The sequence below is a fragment of the Eupeodes corollae genome, chromosome 2 (assembly GCF_945859685.1).
Source record: "Eupeodes corollae chromosome 2, idEupCoro1.1, whole genome shotgun sequence".
NCBI classification, from domain to species: domain Eukaryota; kingdom Metazoa; phylum Arthropoda; class Insecta; order Diptera; family Syrphidae; genus Eupeodes; species Eupeodes corollae.
The window spans coordinates 76,252,704-76,274,640 of record NC_079148.1 but is presented as its reverse complement, the minus strand read 5'-3'; positions in this window follow the sequence as shown (position 1 = coordinate 76,274,640).

Genomic DNA, 21,937 nt, shown 5'->3' with positions numbered 1-21,937 from the left:
AAAAAGCGGATTTTCTGGGGCCCATTCACTGAAAATTCGACGTTGTGGCAGATCGTTCGGCTTCAGTTCTTGCACGAGCTGTATTTTATACGGTTTTACACCAAGATCTTTGCGTAAAATCTTCCATGTGGTCGAATAACACAAACCCAATTGCTGAGAACGGCGACGAATCGACATTTCACGGTCTTCAGCAACACTCTCAGAAACAGACGCAATATTCTCTTCTGTACGCACTGTACGCATTCGTGTGGTTGGTTTAATGTCCAATAAAGTAAACTGAGTGCGAAACTTGGTCACAATCGCATTAATTATTTGCTCACTTGGTCGATTATGTAGACCATAAATCGGACGTAAAGCGCGAAACACATTTCGAACACTGATTTTGGTAATAAAATTCAATGATTTGCAAGCGTTGCTCGTTAGTAAGTCTATTCATGATGAAATGTCAAAGCATACTGAGCATCTTTCTCTCTGACACCATGTCTGAAATCCCGCGTGATCTGTCAAATACTAATGCATGAAAATCCTAACCTCAAAGGAATCCCCCTTTATCAATACATGTCTTACGAAAACAAATGATGCACAGTACATTGTTAAAGTAAAAGTTTATGGTCATAAGGGATATCGAGCTATATGTTTCCGTCATTTTTAAAATATAAAGTTTAGTTTAAAGTAAAATTAAGCCAGATGACAGAAATACTGATACCTTTGTGCATATCTAACGGGTGTTTTCTTAGATGTAAGGTTTTAATTCTGGCAATATTTTTTTTCAGTGAGACTTTTTGACAACTGTCACTTGATTTATGCTTAGTTTGGTTTATTATATCAGAATAAATAAAACGGAACAATCAGTTTATTGATGAAAACTTTTGGTGAAAGCATTGTCTCGAGTTGCGGCGCGGTATGAGCTTGTGGAATGGCCTCCAAGAAGGTGTGATTTACTACCTTGAAAGAGAATAAGAAGCACGTTAATGCTCAAGCACGGCTCCAATTGCTGGTAAAAATGGTCGAAAAGTAGGATTCTGGGCTGAAATTTATGAAAAAAATATGTTTTTGACTTAAGGACCTTTCACTTAAATAGAGACAATTCCAAGCAGATCCAAACTTAAAAAAGAGGCTGAGATGCGACCCATACTGATAACTTCTCATCCTGTCTGTTAATTTGTCATTTTACCAAATGTTCGTACTGTTAGATTTTTATCAAAAAATCACTAAATGTTGAAAACAATATTTTATGTGATATAAAAACAGTTTGAAACCAATATTTTTAATTTTTGAAAAGACATTTAAGTCAAAAATCAATTTTTACGAACTTTTAGAAATGTTTTTTTAGGTTTTTATTCTTTTTAAAAAAAAAACTTTCAATTCGATTTTTCTTAAAATTTTACCGAATGTTCGAACTATATTTCTCATAAGATGAAATAAGTTGGAGGCCATAATCTCAAATTTGTTAGAGACATTTGAGTCGAATTCCAATTTTTATCAACTTTAGGTAATGTTTTCTTTTAGGTTTTTATTTTTTTATAAAAAAAAGCTTTCGATTCTATTTTTCTCAAAATTTTACCAGATGTTAAAAACGTTATTTTCGTTGCACAAAATTGTTGAGGTGAATATTTTCAGTTTTTTGGTTTATAAAAGAACCTTTAATTGGATTTTTTTTTCCAAAAATATATTTGTTTGGTATTACGTTACAATATATTATATGAAATTTAATTCAAGTCTTAAGCGTTTTTGGTTCGTGAGATATTTAGGTTTAAGCAAAATGTTCACCTTTTTTTTAAACAGCTATGGACAAAAATACCATCTACGCAATTTTCTTGGGAGGCCTTTCTGCATTATTATCTGTATAACAAAATGTATTTGAAGTCCATATCTCTACTGGTTCTTGAGCTATGGACTAGGGTCTAGTGACTTAGAACTCTCAACCATTCCTTTGTCCGGGTAGTGCTGTCAGAGATGGAGAAGACCTACAGTTGTAAACCGAATCCGAACGGATATTTTGAGAAAGCACTTTGGAGCATTTGTCAATTCCTTGCAGGAAGAAGTACCCGTGAAAACAACTTTTAAATGTCACAATCAGTGATTGAACCCAAGACCTCTGGTATTACTGTCCTATGCACTAATCCTCACACCACGCACCGGTAGTACGGGCTCTTAAAAGTGTAATATTTGATTTCCAATTCCTAATACCCAATATACATGTAAAACAATGAAAGTTTGTTTTGTAGTCTTGCTTTTAAAAATAAAGAAATACGAACATTAGACAGAGTTTTGTATCTTGTAAATACAAAAAACAGAAGATAATACATTGAAGCCAGCTCTTCAAAAACCATCAAGATTTTTTTACCAATTTCGGAAAAGCTTTAGCTGGTTCTTATTTAACGATTATGGTCTAGTTTATACGAATTAGATAACCAAAAACTTATACAACCGATGAAGATTTTATGAACAGAAAAATTATCAGGCTCACTTATGGTTCTTAAAGATTTTTTTCAGTGGTAAGTGAAGTCAAAGTTTGCAAAAATTCAACAACTTAAGAGTTTGTATTTTGATATTAAATTCGTTTGAAATATTTTTGTTTTCTAAATTCTCCCGAAATCAATCTGAATCATAATTTTCTGATACTTAAATTTCACTATTTGACTTAGACTTAATTTGGGAAATAAAGTGTCTTCAGTGTAGCTAAATTAAATCTTCAAAGGCAACTTAGAAAGTAACCTACTTAAAAAGTCATAACTTCAATTTTTCTTTTAAAATTCCAATGACATTCTTATATCATTATAAAATATGTATAACTTAGCTCATTAGATTCCTTTTTCTAAGACTTAAAATTTTCGACAAATGGTATCTCTTAGTATGTCAACAAATATGTACAATTTACTTCTTAAAGATTGAGTTAATCCAGCACTGACTTACTGACCAGACATCAGGCTTCTCTCAAAACCCACCATATATGTTGTATGCAATGCCTACTCTAAATTTGGTATGAACTAAACCAAAAATCCAAGAACCCTCTGAAATGTGCTCTCCGTTTGATTTTGAAGTTGAAATGAATTCACGATTACTTCCTTGCTTTTGGCTATAGCCTATATTATAAGCCTTTAGCCTGATGGCACGGTTCGGCTCGGCTTGACTTAGCTTGGCTGGCACTATGGGGTTCTGGGTTCTGCGTTCTAAGAGATGTTGACTGTTGAAGTTCTGATTCTGAAAACTTCTTTCAAATTAAATGCGGATGAGAATGGCCTAAAGATTTAGTTATTCTGTTGATGTTTCGGAGACTGGAATACCAAAAACAAAAACACAAAACCAAAAAAAATAAAAACAATAATAAATATGTATGTATCTGCTACCTGTAGATGTTTTATGTATTTTTTTTCTTCCTCGCTCTTGGTCTCATAGATATGTATGTATATACGGTTGGGGGCTTCGTTTTCGGAGTGACTTTTTAGATTACCTTGAAATTACTGGTTATTAAGCAACCACGAGAAGTGAAACCCAATTCCAATCATACATTCATTCATCCATAAATATTCACATGTGTATAAGGCAAGGGGCGACACGGGTCTGTCTTTACCTCATAAGTTTGTATATCTGTATCTACATATACATATTTATTTGTATCTGGGCTTTTGAGAACCTTAAGGAAAAAAAAAAAAAAAAAACAAAACAAAAAAAGAAATAAAGTAATAAAACAAAATAAAAACAACTCGAGAAGAAACAAGAAACATACGTCGTTGTCGTCGTTTTTTTCGTCGGTTGGTTGTTTGTCGATTAAAACACGTTTACGTTTTATTAAATCCAAGCTATGAGCACGAGTACTGATGGGACTGACGTGATTTATTATACGGATACAAATATCCAAAAACCATCATCTAAACAATGTAGATACATCTCAAATCTCAAAAATCACTTATATACTTTCCATACATAGTCTTCACTGTACAGTAACTGCTAAAGCTTGAATACACTTTGAGAAAAACAACCAAGATAGCGTATTATGCAAATAAAGGTTTTTATGTGGATTTTATTGACACAAGCGATGATGTGATGACAGAAAGATGACTGATAAGAACAAAGTTATCAAAAAACTAAGGTCTTCACTGCATTAATCTGTATTGACTGAACACTTTTTTGTACATATACATAATATTAAAATTAAACTAAGGTTTTTGTTTTTTGTGATGTGTCGTAAAGTTCTCATATAAGAAACTTGAAAGTTTAAATAAATAGGGAAATTAAAGTAACTCGGTTCATCTTAGTTTATGTTCAATGAACTGAACAAAGTTTAATGGTCTTAAAATCAATCCTTGAAATTCGTAGATTTTTCTTGAGATCGTAAACTTCCCTAATGCTTCTACTTTTTGTTTAGTGATCTAACTTACGAGACTTATTGAGTCTTGGAATACCTATGCCATTTTGATTTCCATTGAATTTATTTTATTTTATAATAGACTATGGGGATAATAGTTTATCCTTTTTTCTGAATATCCAAATACTGCAAGTTTTGAAGATAATACGAGTTTAAGGATCTTAAACAACTGGAAAGTCGGATTTATCATAAACACAGTTAAAGGATATGTATTGGTTGTTTGTGTTTAGAGATATTGTACTTCCGATAGGGATCTGTCATAATATGTAGTTGTCATATACTCAAGCTCGATATAATCTTTTGGGTTTGAAATAACTAAGAACTATTCACAATTTACGACTGATATTTTATGTTAAATTATTTATTTATTTTTATTTACTTATTGAAATAACTTACAAACTAAATTTATAAATTACTTATTTAAGGTATCAAGGTAAACATACCATGCGATGCCGTTTTTAATTTACTAAGGCTCAAGTAGAAAATTATTTACATTTTTAAAGTTTTACATTATTTAGCATTGAAAACATATCAGTTATAGCAACTAAACTAATTAAATTTCATCCAACTTCTGACGACGGATAGTGTTGACATTTGATGGATCTAAAATTTTTGCCAGAACCTTAACTACGTTGTCTGTGTCAATATCTGTTTGTCGAGAAACAGGACACTCTATAAAAATATCCCAGATTGTAAGAGGTGTTTCACAATTTGAGCATTGCTCTGGAGCTTCACGAGTGTTACTTTTATACAATATTCTCAGCTAAAGGACTGGTTATATTGGACACGTGTGTTGGAGGGTTGATGTTTTCGAAGAAAGGTTTGAGCGCTTCGCCACTTTTCTGAAAGCTCTAGCTTTTGAAAATGTGTGAAAGTTGTTTTCAAAAGCTGGTGTAGTTTAGGGTATTCAACTATCTGAGGGTAGCAAATAGCGTGTTTTGCTGCAAGGTCAGCAGCATCATTACCTTCTATCCGCAGCGTCCGGGTAACAAAGCTAAAGTGATGTTTGTTTTGTAGTACGAGCAGTTTCTTAAGGTTTGGAGGGATGGGCATTTGATATTAACATTGAGCTGCAGGGATCGCTCTGTAATTTGCAGCTAGCTCGGCTATGTAACTGCTCGCACATTCTGGAAGTTGAGCCTTATGAAATGTGGATAATTGTGCATTGTGTTGAAACTCTACAACAGCATAGAAGCACCAATGATTTTCTTTTTGTGAACCGTTCGGTGTAAAAGATTCTGTCAGCTCCTATGTTGGCGATATGTTCTTCATGTTGCAGTTTGTATAAGGCGTCGGACGTGTTTGCTTTTTGTGGTTAGCCAGACTGATGTTTCTATGGTGGAGCGTTGTGAGACACTGTTATTACATCCTGTTCTAGAGTGATTCTGGGGAAGGCAGATAAAGTGACCATGCTAGTTAAAGCAGATACTGAGTTACTTTTTTTATTTGAGTTTGAAGAAATAACTATTTCGACAGTTTCGAACAATTGGTGTGTTGGACTAACTATGCTTAAGATTGTTTGCCCTTTTTATAGCGAGATATTTAAGGGATACATACCCTCCTTTAACTCTAAGTGCTTTAATGTTTGACGATCTAAAGGCATATGTTGAGGTTCTAAAGCATTCCCTTATAGCTGCGTCGATTTTCGAGGTGGTTTTTTTTGTAGTCCACATAAAGAGGGTTAAAGCTCTGTCCCTTCAATCAGATCCTTAGCAACTGGAAGAGCTGTTTCTATATGTGCTCCTTTTTTTTAATGGAATAGATGTGTTGCGTAAGGAAAGTGGAATGCAAGCAAATTTTCTTTTTCTGCAGAGATGAAGTGTCTCAATTTTTGAGAGTGGTATAATTGCACCGATTTTGTTGGTCAATCTTGTCATTGACAAGTCCGCTTGTTGAAGAATATCTTGAACTTGACTTGGGATGTCAGGCACTACAACATAGATATTATAGTTGAAAATTCCTATAAAATCGAGATTGTGAAAGCTCAGCTATCAAGGAGTCTATGTATGCGTTGCACAACATTACAGAAAGTGGTGAACCTTAAGCCATTGACCAATTTCCTTAGAATAGAATCGTATCCATCCACGTTTACTTCGAAGGTTCTATTAGCCATGAACGATATAACAATCTCAAATATTTTCTTAGGTACACACCATTTGTAAAGCTGCTCGATTACCGGAACCATTGTTACTCTGTCAAAAGCTTTTTTAAGTCCGATGACATAACAATACTGTGCGTAGTTTTCGACAAATTTTCTGCTAGTTTATGTTCCAATAGATGCAAAAGCGTTTATACTCCTCTATTTGGCCTCTTAACGTTTTGTTCTGTGCCCAATAATTCGTCTCGATAAGATTTTTTCGAAAATTTTGGAGAGAACGTCGAAAAGTGAGATCGACCGCTATTCACCAAAATAATGTTTGTTTTGGAGCTTTTAGGAATCGGCTTGAGTTTTTTGCTCTTTTTCAGTCATGTGGAAAAATCCCAGTCGATAAAATATCATTGAATAATGCACAGATTCTGTTTTAGAGGCTAGTATGGCTAAGTTCAACGATCTTGTAGGTGATTTTGTCTTCATCCGGGGTGTTTCCTTTTGCTGTTTTTAGTGCTATTTTATTTCGATAAGTTCAATTTTTTCTGTAGGAGATCTTGATTTGGAAGAAGAGTTTGTAGTTCGAAGTTTAACCTGTTTGCTAGAATATTCTCTTGAAAGGTATTATCTGCGCTGCATGATGCTCCACTCCATAAAGTTCTCATATCAAGTGTTGGATTCAAAGTATTAATGAAATTGTCCCATGAATCTCCTTTACAACGAATTGATTCAAGTTTTACTTTGTTAAAATATAAAGTGCACTTACCTATTATCGTTAATTTACTCCCCAATTAGACCATTGAAAGAAAGATTAATTCTTTTTCAGCCTAAACATAGGACAATTTACTGTTTCAAGGTCAATTCAAGGAAGGAATTAGTCATATTGATGTAGGTTGGCCTAGAAATGAATTCTAAAATGATTTGTATTATTCATTTTTAAGAAATTTAGCACACATTATTGTTTTAATTATACATACTTACATATTTATTTATCTGTTTTGATTCTGTTGAATCTGAATCGTTTTTGACTTTTTGTTTAGTACGGAAAATCACCACGTAAATAATTACATCAGAAAAATAATAAACAAATCCTGGAAATTTATTTTTAAAATTCACGCTCCATTCTCCAAACTTAATATTGTCAAATCATTTGCAGCGTGTGGCATATTTATGACCTTAAAGGTAAGAAATTATTATTTTTGGAGACTTCAAGAGCAAAATCAAAAGCAGGTCCCAACAATACTATGGTTGGCAAACGTAACAGAAAAATGACGTCGACTAATAGCACTAACTCCCCTCCCACTACCCAGTATGGTATAGTGAAAAACCTTCCCAACGCTCCTCTCTCCCGTGTTCCTTGATAGTCTTTATAGCATTGCTTGGTTTGGATCCGTAACCAGAAATGGATCTTATGCCCTATGTGTCAACAGAACGTTCACAAAATTGGCTGGCTGCTCAGCCTATCTCTCCTTTCCAATATTAATTCACAATTCAGCTGGATCCAAAGAGTTAAAAGACCTGCGCCGATGATCACGCTGGCTGGGGACTCATTAAAAAAATAGCGTAGCTGCTAATTTAATATCCGGCTAGGTGGTTACATCCGAACTAATTGGATTAATTTGTATAATGCTTATAGAAACTACCATGATCAACATAGACGACGAAAGCCAACAATCCCGTCCTCCCGACTTAGACGAAGTGATGTTTGCCTAAGCTGAAGTCTAATAAAGCTACTGGAGCGGATGGCTTAAATGCCGAGCTCTTTAAAGCAACTGGAGTTAAGTTGGCTAGGAGCATGCACCTACTTATCTGTAAGATATGGTCGGAAGAAAGAATGCCCGATGAATGGAACCTCACTATTGTTTGCCCGATTCTAAAAAAAAGGAAACCCTCTAAACTGCATCAACTATAGAGGAATCAGTCTGCTCCATAAAGGTTGGAAACAATTTAACAGAACCTTCGATGTCACAAAAGGTTTTAGACAAGATGATGCGATTCTTTTAATATACTACTTGAAATAATAGTGCAAAGCTCACACGTCAACACTAGAGGCATTTTCTTTCGAAAGTCTGTCCAATTACTAGCATATGCTGATGACATTGACATAATCGGAAGAATTTAGCGTGATGTCAATGGGACTTTTGTGAGCATTGAGGTAGAGGCGGCAAAAATAGGTTTAACGGTTAATGTGGGCAAAACAAAGCATATGCTGTCGTCGAGAAAGGACCTACAACCCTAACGTCTGGGTCAAAACGTCACCATCGACAGACGTAACTTTGGGGTAGTCAAGGACTTCGTCTACCTAAGCTCCGCTGTAAACGCAGAAAACAACACCAGCGCTGAGTTTAAACGAAGAATAATTCTTGCTAACCGCTGTTTTTTTGGGCTAAGAAAGCAATTGAGTGGCAAAGTCCTCTCTCGAAGGATCAAAGTGTCGCTATCAAAGACCCTTATCATCCCCGTCCTACTATACGGTGCAGAAGCATTGACTATGACAAAAGCGGATGAAAGAACGGTTCGAGAGAAACGTTCTTCATGTGATCTACGGTCACGTATTCATCGAAGGGGAGTGGAGGAGATGATGGAAGGAAGAGCTGTACGAGCAAAGAAGACTTAGCCAGAAGGGTAAAAACCCAACGACTACAATGGCTGTGTCACAGAGAGCGGATGGAAACCAATTCTCAGGCCTGGAAAGTCTTTAAATCCACATCTACAGGACAGCGCAGTATAGGAAGACCGCGAATCAGGTGGCGCGAACAAGTGGAATTCTTCTTTAACCATATAAACGATTTCAAATAATTAGTTTTAAACATTTCATAAGGAACTGTTATTGGTTTGAGAAAAAGGAATCAAGATCCATGTGGTATCCCAATGGACAAACAATACTTTGACATAAACATACAAAAAATAAACTTTTAGCAATGACTTGGCAATGGTTGAGTTTGTTACACCTTTAAGTCGAATTTTCTAAATATTAGCCAAGTTTACTTATACACAGACTATGCCGTCCTTGTACTACACCCCGAAATTGATTTCTTGATATGCCTTAGAAAACTATTCTTTATGAAATGGTCTTCTCATTGGACTCATAGGACTCATAATAAGGCTAAAAACGAAGTTATAAAACTTAATCTGAATTCTAATTTTGTTGAACTAGAGAAAAAACAAATAGCACACCTAACAACAAAACTCCCCATCAACTTCAATAAATTTTCTTGCGATTGTCTTTAATTTTAATTTCAGTTTTTTCTGACAACTTTAATCTTTTCCATATTTTTGTTCACAGATTTCTTCCCTAAGCAAACGCAAAAAGTATAGCGGACTGAGTACACATTCTTACGGAACTCCTTTCATCTTTTAAAACCACAGTGAAAACTCATATTTTCATGTTCACTTAGGAAATAAACAGTGGATATGAAATCATGATACATAAATTGCTTGTTTAAAACTTTTCTAAATGAAATTATTTAGCATTTTTTATTTTTTCAACGGATGATTTCTTAGAACATCTCTCATTACCTTAAATTCATTCTTTATCCTGAAAATACTAAAAATAAAATGTCATTGAGATAATTTTTCATTCATCAGTCTTGAGCCACCAATCTCTGATTTGCAAATTAAGCAAGGAATCAATGAAAGAAACACCAAAAACGTTTTGATAAGTATATAAAGTGCTTACGTTTTCCCTTCTCATGGGTCTTAAATTTTGCGCTAAGATAACACACTGGTCTTATAATTACAATAATATAAATTTATAATCGAATGCATATTTAGGCCATTTTTTAAAGGTACCCTGATTTAGTATGAGCTTGGTTGTTGGTAAGAAAGAAGCAGTAGGTTAGCTAGAGGCAGAGCTGCTATAGGTATGTTAATTGATTTCATCGAAAATTACATATTTTAATTTGAAAACAAAAAAACGAAATAACAAAAAAATAAAATAAAAACAGAAAACCTATTAAAAGGCCAATGTTATGTGACCAAACCATCAACTCTCATGGACCGGTTGGTTGGATGGATGGAAGAACCAGTGAGGTAGTTTATAACTTGAAGGTCTCCTCTCAGATACATACCTATCTATATACGTGTTTGTGGTATAGACTGCAATCTTGTACATAAAATAACGTAATAAGTACCAATTAAGTGAGTATATCTCCCTTGACATGACTTGTTGTTGTAATTTTGAGTAAAAGGTCGCTATCGCTATAAGGCTTATTAAAACAACAACAACAAAAAACACATATATCTGAGTTGGAGTTGTGGAAAATTCACACGAAATTTTGTATATTAAGCAAGCTGATGTGTTCAATGAGTGATGACGCTACACGTTGACGACAGCACTATAACCAACCAAACCACGAACTATGTACTTGTGTTTTAGCCTCAACTACAGAAAAAATATATAATGTTTATATACTCGTGCATATAGATCATGAAAATGCATATTCATATGTTCAATAATACATTTATAAAGTTATACCACAATTAATTAATTCAAATTCAAGCAAACTGTAGATGTTGATTTTTTGTTTATGATTGCAATTTAACTCAGCGCTATATTCGCTTTATTTATGAGTATAAGTTTAATTTTAAATCCAAACGATTAGATAACCAATATACTGCTAAGACATTATGTAGTTAGGCACATAAATATTAACACTTACCTATATTGATGTCTTAATAAAACAACTATTTAATAAAATAAAATTACTAAAATATAAATGGCATGTAATTGCATATAGCTTACAACTTTTTGGGAGATTAAAATCCACATTGAAACTGCTTAGGAGAAAAGAATTTAATCAAACGAAAAAGTTGTGAAATTTATATTTATTTGCTAGATATTCTCTTCGCGTTATGTTTAGTGCGCAGGACTGTCACGTCAGAGGCCTTGGGATAAATCCCTGCTTGTGCCATTTTAATTTTTTTTCAAAGGTACTGCCTTTCGAGAGGAATTGACAAATCTTACAAGACTAATTCTTGTCATGAAAGGTGCTTTTTCAAATTAGTTGATCGGTTCGGCTTAAAATTGTAGGTAACCTCCATCCCTGACAATATTTTCCTCACACAGGAATGATGTAGAGTGGTAAGTCACTAGGTGGTTTGTTGCTCCACCTTATTTATTTATTCCTAATAAACTTCCTACGTGTTAATTTTGATTGTAAGTTGCCGCTTAAATAACTTGTAATAATTTTACTAAAGGTTGAATCACTTTTTAATGGAAAGCATTACAACCGGACCAATCTTCTATACCAAAGACACTAGCGAAAAAATGTTAAACATGATATTGTTAAGGGCCTGACATTTTACTAAGTTACAACTTTCTCAACATTTATCGATTTACTATAGTTACACCAATTTTTTTCTTCTTAATTGTTATTTGTGCTTTATTCAATTTTGACTTAACTTCATTTTTCGAAATGCTAATTATATTCATAGTTTTATTTTTAATTTATATTAATTAATATAACTAATATTAAATTGTTTTACTATTTTTCTTGAGCGAGTAAACTTTATTGTATTTGTATCCCATTGAAATAACTAAGATTATTTGTATATTTTTTGTGTTAATAAAGTTCTCTTGAAGAAGGCAGCAACCCCTGCCGAAACGTTGGGAAAGTTAATGTAACTTAATTATTTCATTCCGAAAATTGCAATGACCAAAAAAGCTTACGGAAAACTATACTTCCACTAATCACAATTATTACACAAATTAGTCAATGAATAAACTCATCGAAATTTTTAACTTTACCGTTATTTTTGTTAAATAGTAAATTTTAAGGTGTCCGTAAAAAACGTGAATCCTCTTTCCTTGCTTACTATTGTAAAATTGCATTCACGTCACTTTCAAGCTTAAGAAATGTATCAAAGAACGAAAGCTTGTTAATGACCGACAGTATCTCTTTCGTCCATAATTTGATGGGTTATCCATAACCGAAAAGTAGAACAAATCTTTACATGTTTTTAGAGCAAGTAAGATTATTGCACTTTATGATTCAAAAGCATTTAATAGATTTTGGAACCAAACTCAAAAGTTGTATTGGATGGTTTCAAGTCTGAAATTCATAAAATAAATGCTGCTGTTCCCCAGGGCTCCGTTTTGTCTCCGACACTAATCCCTCTATATTTTAAACGATTTCATGTGTGCCACTTTTAATCCGTTCGCTGACGACAATATTCTCAGTTTCTAGATTCGAATTCTTGTCCTTTGGACAACTTCAGCGGCAGCGTATTCATCTATCTTGACAGCAGCAGTTTGAAAAAATCAATGCTTAATCTTTTCTTTAAAGCGTAACCCACCCACTGCTGCTATCCATGAGCGTCACTTGCACCTAGGAAAGTAATTAACTTTCAGAACTCTGGATGACTATCACCAATCACCTCTTATGAAATGGTCACATATTCGACATAGCCAAAAATACACCCTTTACGATATATCTGTAATTTGCATAACCATCATTTTCTCAAAACTTGAATTTATGTCGCATATTTAGGCAGGTGCCATATTTAAGAGTTCAAATACAATAGTTTGGAGGGTATTTTGGTTCATTTTAAGCTGAAGTGTAAAGAGCCTTGCACATGAGAGCGAACAACGAATGGACGAACAAACGTGATTTTACACATTTCAAAAAGTCAATTTCAAACAAAAACACAATTAAATTATAAGAGACCAATTGAAACTTAAGTTAGGATAATAAAATTTGCGTTTTGTTCTCTAAAACAAGACAATTTTGTAAAAACAATTTGTTAGCAACGAATTGCAATATGGTTGCTACGAATTGTCAAACTCTATTCGCGTTCCACATACAATCCACACTTCAACGAATAAATTGTTCGAGCTCAACTTAACCTCAAAATTATATCTCTCTTATTTTTTTTGTTGAAATGGGTAGTTATAAATTGACAGTTCGTCGCTGTCTGCGAATAGAAACAAAGCTCATGTGAAAGAAAAGTCAAAATATGCGAACATCCACAGTTCGCAGTTCGCAGTTCGTAGCTCATGTGCAAGATACTTTAGAAATTGTGTTGAAACTTAGCTTTTTTTCAAAACTAATATATTCTGTTCTTGTTGAAATTTCTATAAATGAGGAGAACATGCTACAAAAATATAAATGTAGAAACCCAGACAATGAAAATAAAACAAAATCTGATATGAAAAATGTTCAGGTTTTTTAGACTTATTTTTCTGGACTCCATATTCTTATATTACTATCATTATCAATTTTCTTATTCATAGAATTTAAAATTCAATTGACCATTCGTGTCAATTTTGCTGTTTTTTGGACGTTTATATTAAGTTGATGAATTGTGCTGCGTGATTGAGTTGGCTATATTTACGATTCATATTATGTTCTTGGTTCAGTCCCCACTAAAAAGAAGTATACAATTAATTGTAATACATAAAAAAGCGGCTGCGATGCAACCCATGCTGATAACTTCCCATCCCGTCTTTCGATTGGTCTTGCTTAAAAGCTTTATAGGTTTTCGTTATTTGTTAAAAAAGTTATTCTAAAAAAAATTAAAATTAATAACAATATTTTGCATAAAATAAATAGTTTGATTTCAAAAACTATTTTTGATAATGTCAAATACAATACAAATTATATAAAAGAAATTTATTTGATGTTTCTTCTATTTTCCCGTGATATTGAGGACCGAACATAATTTTTACCAAATATTCGTACTGTTTTTTGAAGATTTTAATTTTTTATGAAAAAAACGGACTAAATGTCGAAAATAATATTTATGTGATATAAAATAATTTTGAAACTAATATTTTTAATTTTGGAAAAGACATTTGAGTCGAAAATCAATTTTTACGAACTTTTAGTAATACTTACTTTTTGTTAAAAAAAAAACTTTCAATTCGATTTTTCAAAAAATTCAACCGAATATTCAAAACAAGATTTCTCATAAAATAAAATTATATCCAAGCCAACATTTTTGAAAAGACATTTAAGTCGAAAATCAATTTTTACCTATTTTTGTTAATTATGTTTTAGGTTTTTATTTTTTTGTAAAAAATCTGTCAGTTGAATTTTTTCTCAAAATGTAACTCAATTTTGATAACAATATTTAAAAAAAAATAAAATTAATTTAGAGCTACTGTCTCAAAGTTTTGAAAAGTTATTTGAGTCGAAAATCAATATTCTACTTACTTTTATTAATTTTTCTTTAAGCTTTTTATTTTTTGTAAGAAAAACTGTCAATTCGATTTTCTGTCAGCCAATCAGCCATAAAGCCACGAATTCCAATTCTTCTTAGAGCTTCAATAAGATTTGAGTGATTTAATGTGTCAAACGCCTTACTAAAGTCCATGAAGATTACTAATACGTGATGTCTCTTATCTTAACTTTCATTGATACAATTCGCAAACTCACCAAGTAACATTCCTGTATTTTTACCCTTCTGAAAATCGTAATGGCTTCTATGAATCAATGTATGTTTGTTAACGAAACCTTGCAATCTGTTGGCAATCACACCTTCCAAACATTTTAAGTCGATATCTCGTCTGGTTCTCGAGCTTTGGACGAAGAAAAAAACGTCGCTAACTTACTTACTTACACACGCACTCACAGACATCTTTCTAAAAATCTTTTATTTCGACGCGGAAAAATGTAGCAATTTTTAATTTGACAAATCGGACCCATTACAATAACTTCCTATAGGAAGTTAAAAATAAATAATTAAAAATATAAGGGGGGTCATATCCATAAACGCCATACGACAAGTTTTGAATTCAATAGGAAGTTAAAAATAAATAATTAAAAATATAAGGGGGGTCATATCCATAAACGCCATACGACAAGTTTTGAATTCAAGGGAATTTCTGTGAAAATACAAAAAAAAATCCTAAGGGGTCATTAACCCTACGACTCCCCCCTCCCCCCTAATGAAATAATTTTGAAGTCCATACCTTTATTTTTGTTCAAGAATCGAATTTTTACCAACTTTTGTAGAAATGGTTTGACAAATTTATTTTTTTTTAAGATGGACTTAGTTTTTTAAAGCCAATATCTTTAATGTTTACCAAAAATAAAGTTGAAAACCAATTATTACAACTGTTACTTCGATTTTTCTCAAAATTTTAAAAGATCTTTAAAAACTTTATTCTTCTTGCATAAAATTATATTGGGGGTAAAATTATTTTTCTGGGCATAATATTTAGTTAGATTTTTTGATTTAAAAAAAAGAAAACTCTAGCGTTATTGGTTCGTGGGATATTTTGGGTCAATCATTTTGGTATATGTAGTAAAAAAACAAAAGCTCATTTTTTTTAAGTCCTTTCTGCATCTTTTTGTTTTATTGTCTGTATAACAAAATTAAATTTAAGTCGATATCCCAACTGGTTCCTAAGATATGCATGGCGAAAAAAGCTTCCTGAAAGAACACGCACACACATACATCTTTCTAGCAATCTTTCATTTAGGTTCTAGGGACCTTGAAACGTTGAGAAATTTCAAAATTTTCAATACCAACAAATTGGACCGATTACTATAACTTCCCATGGGAAGTTATAAATATTAAAATAAACATAAACAAGAACCAAGTGAGGAAAATTTCGTTACAAAAATAGGTATAACCAGTATTGAAGTTTTGAACTTATGGTAATTATTTTCCATTAAGAAGAAACTATTAAAAAAACTAAAGTTGATAGATGACATCAAGAATTGTCTTATTTACGATCATCTTAATTTTACAAGATTTTTGCCTACATGTACATCTTTAGCACTAAATAAAAACAATGTAATAATAATGAACTCAATATAATTATAATTGCCAGTATAGTTGTCGGTGGCATGGCATGGATGGCGTGCGTCCGCATCGTCAACTTTTCGTCGTCGTAGTCGTAGTCGTCGTCTTCGCAGTCGTTGCTCATTGGGGTTGGAGCTCCTTGCTCCATATGTATGTATGTTTGTATAAAGCAGCCCAGTGACTATCTCGTTCTCCAATTTACGCAACACTTTACCCCAATTGATGAATACACCACAAGCACAACCCACCCCATACCATACACAACATTTCTCCCTTGTGCAATCTATCAATATATACGAAACAGCACAAAGATTTCTAGAATAATTCCTCAAGAATCATCATCGTTTGACCATTGGCAATTGACGTAATGTTTCTCAATTTTTGCCCAGCGGCACTTTATGTGTATCTTGTATCTGTATAAATTTATATATCTGTATCTTTTTATCTAAACAAAACAAATCCAATTTTTCGCTCCAATTTATGCTTGTTGAACCGATCGTATTCAGCGTAGCGTCGCGTCAGCCAGCCGGTATAGTACGCTTAAAGAGCTCCCCATATGACAATATTCTGTACGTATCCGTGTAAATATACATACATACATTACATACACATATGTATACCCAACGCGGACGCGTAAGTATATTGAATTTGGGTTCGGATTCGGACCGGGCCGGGCTGGGCTGGCGGTTACTTTCCGATCGTCATCATCATCATCATGATCGGCATCACGATTGTTTAGTTGTCGTCGTGGTTCAGTTCGGGTTCTATATGATGATGATGACTAGCAATTGAAACTAATTTAAACTTTATGGAACCGTCAAAAGTTCATAAATATATATTTACTTGCCTCTTCGACTTGGCTTGGTCGCTGGAGTCTTTTTATTTTTGTCATCCAATATAAAATTTTGTTTTGTATGGTAAATCAATATAAAAACACTTTTTGTATAGAGATGCTGCTTAAGCTCCCAATTCACATCCAAGCTCCACGAGTTCTGATGTGAGGCAAGGCAAGTTTTAAAAAAAAGTGAAGGTAGAACGAGGGCAGAGCGAGAACGAGAACTAGTGGCCGTGGTGGTTTCGGCATCACCAAAAAAAGTAATATTGATCTAAAAAATCTAAAATGATTCTTTTTTTTTCTCTTCCTAATTTGCTTTATATTTTCAAGTTCAGCTAAACGTGTTGTTTGTCTAGATCTTCCTCTTGCTTTGGGGCCTTCTATACCTTGTATACCTCTGCTCTACCGAGATCGAGATGGAGACCGACCGACCGATGCGATGCGATACGATGTGTACAAAAGATATTTTGTATATTTTTACGCAGCCATAAGAGATGGCGATGGGCAATGGGCACATTATACAAACAAACGCGAGGTGATGGTAAGGAACGTCATGATGGCAACGGCAACGGCAAGGCAGTGCCATGCGATGGAGGTTTTGGTGTTGCGTCGTCGTCCGTCCTCCGTCCTCCGTCCAGCGTCCACAGTCGTGTCGGTCGTCTCCGTGCGTCGTCGTCGTCATCACCATCTTCTTGATCTTTTTCGGATGAGAAATTCTGCGGTATCGAGGAAAGGGCAGGCATTTTAGCCGGTTTCGCGACGTTATTATTTGTCGATTGACCATTAGGCACTTGTATATTCTTTTGTATGGCATTGGACTTGGACGGAAAAACGAATCCAATGAACAAACATACAAACGGGTTAAGGTACCTTACATACTACATATTTATATATGAGTACCTATAAGAAGATTCTGTTGCTAAATGCGGTCGGTCGGTCTCGGTAGGTAGGTTGACCGGCCCCAAGAAGGATAAAGGTAGGTATCCAAATCGAGAAATCAAAATCAGAACCAGTTTTTGAAACACTCACAACTCAAAAAACATGCAAGCGCGGCTGCGTCGGGGACGATGCGATGGCGCGATGCTTTAGTGCGAGGCATTGTAAATATATGCAACTATGCTCAGCTGAACTCATCCTATAAGTTTGAAGACCATCATCATCATCATCATCAACAGTGGGTTGCGACTAACGTTTATTTTTTTTTAGGTTTGTGGTTATGTGTGCCCACAAAATTTTTAATTTATATTCTCAAAAGTTCATAATATAAATGGTTTTATTAAAATTAAGTAATCGAAAGATGTAAAAATGTAAATTTAATTTTATTTTGTCTTTTTTTTAAATGTAGCCTTTAGCTTCAATGTAAGTTGGTTGTATAGAACTAATGGGTTTTGTGCTGTAGGTATGAAGGTTCTTGTTTTGATTATAACCAGAAATCTGTTTTTGAGTCTTACAAGTTGACATCTTTTGCAGTTGCTACACCTATAGATATGCATATACATATGAAGATATTTAAGGTACTTCGAAAGGAAAAGACGTTAATGCATTGTCTTATGTTGCATGGTCAAACATTTTTCTTTATATGGAATAATTTGCATGACTGTATTATGCCTAACCATCGATAAAGGTGGAAGGACAATGTCCTTTAAATATGTCAAATAAAGGTTATCGAAAAAAGCAAATATATATATATATGAATGAAAAAAGTGGACATGCAAAAATGGTGAGACTTTTGCAGATAAGGTTACTAACCTCCTTCGAATTTAGTATCATTTAATTTTGCGTGTATCTAAATCATAATTGGAAATCCCTGAAATTAATTCCTTATATTTAGTCCAAATGATATTAGAATTTCCATTCCTGACAACAGTACTCGCACACAGGAATGGTTGAGAGTTGTAAGTCATTAGGCCCTGGTTCACAACGGACTGTTGCGCCACCCCATTTGATTTTTTTTTTTTTTTTGATATTAGAATTTACAATTCTTAATGGTTTATTTGATTTAAGTATTAATTGCTGAGCGGTGCTTACTTTATGTCCTCTACTTCTGCAACGGTTAAGGGTATGAAAACAAGCAATATTTAGACAAATATTTTAGCAAGTTTTATGCTTGATAATATTGATAGAGGTGTTAACGGTTTCCACGACTTTCACGACTTTTGGCAGTCCATAACGTACAAAACAATGTTAAGAAACCAAAAGAAAATTATAAACAAATTTCCAGCTTATTATATCTCATTCCCTTATTTTACTGGATTAGTCACATTTTATAGGATAAAAATTGGAAAACTGAGAGTAAATAATGTTAATAAAAAAAGGTCAAAAATACTATAACTACTTTAAAATTTCTATGCTCAAAATTAAATTTAAAAATCCAAAAAAACAACAAAAAAGGGTTTACCAATCCCAAGTTTATATTTATAAATGCTTTAGATTGATTATAATCCAATGTTTTCTATGAATAGTATCTAAGAGCAAACACATTCACTCTTCCTTCCATTAACCTATATTTGGCAAGAAAACCCGAAAATGATTTGTAGACACCTGTGTTCAAGCTGTGAGAGTTGTATTTTCAAACATTGAACATCATCCCGAACTTAGATTTCCCGGCTTGCGATATCTTGTTCTTTCTAACTTACTTACTTAAGGTGACCTGGGCCTCAACCAACATGCGTCCCCAGCCAGCTCGGTCAATAGCTAGCTGTCTCCAGTTTCGCACGCCAAGTTGGTTGAGGTCTTCACCCACCTGAGTAGCGGTCTTCCTCTACTGCGCCGTCCCTCGGGATTGGATTCGAAGACCTTCTGGACTGGAGCGTTGATGTACATTCGCTCTACATGACCCAGCCATCTAAGTCGTTGGAGTTTTTTTCTGCTAACTAGGTCAGTTTCGCTGTACAGCCCGTACAGTTCGTCGTTATATCTTCTCCTCCATTCTCCATCTATGCGTACGGAACCAAAAATCACCCCAAGAATTTTTCTCTCGAAGCATCCTAAGACGTTATCATCTTTCTTTGACAGGGTCCAGGCCTTAGCGCTATAAATGAGAACCGGGATAATGAGTGTTTTATAGATGGCGATTTTAGATGCTCGAGAGAGGACCATACATCTTAATTGCCTTCTAAGTCCAAAGAAGCAGCGATTTGCAAGAGTTATTCTTCGTTTGATTTCAGCGCTATTGTCGTTGTCTGATGTATTTATAGCGTTACCTAGGTAGACAAAGTCCTTAACTACCTCGAAGTTATAGATGTCCATGGTGACGTTTTGTTCAAAACGTCGTTGTTCAATGTCCTTTTTCGACGACAGCATATACTTGGTCTTGCCATCGTTGACCAATAAACCCATGCATCGGTGAGATCTTTTCCGACCTTGATAGAGCAGGGTGCATTCTCCATCGTCATTCTGCACAAACGGATAAGTTTGACAGGTATGCCAAAACTAGACATTGCTCTGTAGAGCTCTTCCCTATAGATGCTGTCATACGTGGCTTTAAAATCGATTAAGAGATGGTGGGTATAGATATGAAGTTCCTGGTTTCTTTACAAGATGTGTTAGTGTGAATATTTGGTCGATAGTGTACTTTCCTGGTCTGAAGCCACCTGATAAGGACCAATAATTTTGCTGACGAACGGCTTCAGACGTTCACATAATACGGCAGAGAGGTTCTTATATCCAATGTTAAGGGTCTCCTCTTTTATGTATCAGGCAAATTATGCTGCGATTCCACTCATTCGGTACGTCATCTTGGGTGGTACCCTTGGGAAGCTTTTTTTACCTGTTGTTCCGGCTTAAGATCAGAGACCATATTACCAATATACTGAAAACTTAACTTTGTCTACTAGCTGTTAAGCAATGTTTATCAGAGAAGGTGAGTGGTGAGAGGTGAGAGGTTCAGATGCTAAACATTTTTGTTTTTTTAGCGTTGATTTTCCGCCCCACGATTCCAGCTTCTCTACCTAAAGTTCTTGTGAATTGAGGAATTGAAGCACTGCACGTTACGACCCGCAAAGTGTTCAAGTGATTAATAAAGGAGGATTCAAAGTGGAATCCTTCTTGTTAAGTGTCAATTCTTAGCTTCGAGGTGTTCTCTTACATGTTCTAATACAATATTTGAAACTGTTTTGGCAACTGCGTACAAAATGCAAATACTTCCCCAGTTTTTGCACTTCATCAGGTCTTAATTTTTTGGGACCTTTACAATCATTACTTTTGTTAACTCTTAGGGGAAGCGTTCCGAAACAAATGTTGCTTCTACGAGCAATAACAGCAATTCGATCGATGAGCTTACCGCCGCTGGTTGAAACAATTCTGCGGGAATTCCTTCTAGTTCAACCTGCTTTGAACACAGTACATATCGCTTCTTTACTGAGGTTTTCCGTATGTGGAATCGGGTACCTTAAAATATGACAATTGTATGTTGATGTTGGATGCATCAACAAAACCAAATCAAAATGTTGCTTCCACCTCAGCTGGTCCTCAATTGAGAACAGAAGGAAACCATATACATATATTTTTCAACGGATATTGGCTTTCAGCTCTAAACAGTATCGAACTCTGTACTTATCCTATAAAGGGGTAATGCCTCCGCAGCTATAAGTGGCTTCTTCTGCTTCTTAAGCCAAATCGATGGTGTAATTGCTCTTAATCGCGGTATGAGGATTCTAGCTCCTTTCTTTCTTCGTTTCGAGCTTCATTTCCTCCAGAATTTCTTGTAAAAACGCATTGTTTTGGGCCACACTGCGCTCACTTTAGAAAACGTTGTTCAAACACATTCGTTCTGCTGAGAAAAAGTATGTATAAAACTGACTGACAAAATACATAACCTATGATTCAAAAAGAAATGACTAAGCTGGTACTTCAATTTGATTTTAAGAAGCAAATTTTCTTTTTCCGTCTT